The following is a 2609-nucleotide window of genomic DNA, read 5'->3' on the forward strand; positions in this document are numbered from 1 at the left end:
ATATATATATATATATATATATATATATATATATATATATATATATATATATACATATACACATTTGTATGTGAACCTAATTCAGAACACAAAGCACTTGGGTTGCCTGGTATTTTTCGTACCTCTCTTCCAACACCTTGCAGCAAGGTACCCAGAGCAGAGGAATAAAGTGTGTGAGAGGTGGAATCCAGGATTTAGAATTACTGAAAATGTAAGCATATGTTGCAGATGAATAAAAGGAGACTCAGAGAGACATTAATGATTGTCCCAAGGTATAACGTAAGACAAATACATTTTTCTGGAACCAAACTCAAAAACTCATCTGAAAATGACCCAGGCATCAGTAAGTATCCCTGTCCATATCCAAAGCCCAAACTGTTTTCATCTCCATCCAGAATGTAAACATGGTGGGCTACCTGAACAATTACACCAGTTCTTCATCCTCAATGCCAACATTCTGTTAATTCCTAGCACTGATAAATTTGATGATAGGAACTATTAATTTAGTCAAATGAAGTTTACAACTTTGTAAGAATGAAGAAAAATGATGATGACTAAGTTTAAAGGGTACTTGTATCTTATTAATTACTAATTTTTAAACTATTCTCCAATGAAGCAAATTTCAGAAAGCATTATGTATGCTAGAGGAAGTGATTTATTTCCTAAAATCTTCTCAAGAATTCACTAAAATGGGATAAAATATTCTGAAATTCAGTGAAAATTGTTGTGATATGTACCGCTATTTTTGCAAAGACAATGATGTATAATTTAGATTTCTTTGATTTACTGCAAGAATTGTAAGGTAACAAAGATGCTTTTGGTGGTTAAAACTAAAAGAAACATTAAAAATATAACTGGCCTTCTAATCTAAGATTCATAAAAATGGCATCAGCAAAAAAGTGCAATGTATAATTATATTTTTCCCCAGGTGTTTACATTCTTTTTTCTCATTGTCTTGCTTTTGAAAACAAATCTGGACATCATATTAAAGTATTTAACTGTTATGCTAGCATTTTTAAAACATCTGACTTAACAAAAATAATTGTTTTAACATCTGTTTCTTTTCAATTGAAATCCCGAGTTTCCTAGATCATCTATAAAATATCACAGATTTGGAGGTTATTCAAATTTACTACTCTTCACTTTGAATTTATATGCTTTTTAAAATACATTACTGTTTAATAAATGCACTTTTAAAATGACATCTAAATTTGAACATTAAAAGAAATTTGCCCTTCTTTAGATCATACCTATCCATTAGACACATTTCAAGTCCCCCCTCCCTTCTTCAAGTGTTCTCTGTTTTTCTTCCTATCCTACACAGATCTTCCCTTGCTCTAAATTCCTATATCATGTTTCCTCTGTACCACTTCACATAGCCTCATGTACTCTTCATTTTTGTATGGGGGTAAGCCAACTACACTTTAAGATCCTTGAGGATGAATACCTTATTCTTCTATCTCCCTCAAGCACAGTATCAGAAATAGAGTGAGTGTTCCAAAAATACTTGATTATTCTCAGTTGGTTTTGAGTAACAAAAGTATCTCCTGGTACCTGAGTTATTGGTAAGAACTATGTGGTATTCAAAGTATATATTGAGGAATCAAATACAATAATCAGGGTCAGTTAGCTGTGTCTCACTGCTAAACCCTTTTGAATAATTTTTTAAATAACTTACTTAGAAAACTCATAAGTTGATGAGTTCTGGGATGGTAGGTCCTCAGTGTTACCATAATTGAGGCATCGTGGTCTCCTGGAGGCCCCTCATGGACTCCTTGATTTCTACTCCTACCTGTAATACTATTGTCAAATACATATCTCAAACTTTCTGAGATATTTTTCAGTGTGGGGACTGAGAGGTAGTTTTATTATAGCACATTATGTTATCAAATATGATGAACCAAAAATGTCAGTGCTTGGGGCATATTTATATAGACAAAAATGTCCAAAAGAATCAAAAAAAGATAGGAATTTAGAGCAAAAATACGACAAGAGGCATAGCACTCTTTTTGTTCTCAGATATTTTAAAAAATTGAATTAAAAATAAGGTCTAGATACAGAAATATTTGGGAGTCTACAAATTACCAATAGTATTCCTTAATCACTACCATTTTCAGCTTTGTCTTTCATAAATATTCTAAGGAAAGCATTTGGAGAAAACATCTTTGAATACCCAACTGTTTTTTTGTTATATTCAGCTGGTTATATTTGGTTTAATTTTGCAGATACAATTTTGATAAATATATTATGTAAACAAAGAACAAAGCAAGATTTATTTCTAAATTCTACACCCAAAGGTTCTCTGTGCGGGTTTTGTTTAGTTAACAGTTTCCTTTGAAAAGGAGAAGAAAAGACAGTGACTAGTTAAACTGATAATGGAGTTTAAAGATTCCTTTATTCTAAGATAGCTGTTCTTTTCCCAGGATTATATTCTCCAGCTCAATAACAAGTAGAGAACCCTTTCTGTGCTTTTTGCCAAAGAGTATTTTCAACTGGGAGAGTTTGCTCTATTTCTTCTTTGTAAAAATCTTGAAAATACTTTCAAAATACATCATTTTCCCTTACAGAGAGCACAGTCCCTGCACTTGATGAATAACAGATTGACTTGA

The sequence above is a fragment of the Lipotes vexillifer genome, unplaced genomic scaffold (assembly GCF_000442215.2).
Source record: "Lipotes vexillifer unplaced genomic scaffold, Lipotes_vexillifer_v1.1 scaffold1402, whole genome shotgun sequence".
In the NCBI taxonomy this organism is placed as follows: Eukaryota; Metazoa; Chordata; class Mammalia; order Artiodactyla; family Lipotidae; genus Lipotes; species Lipotes vexillifer.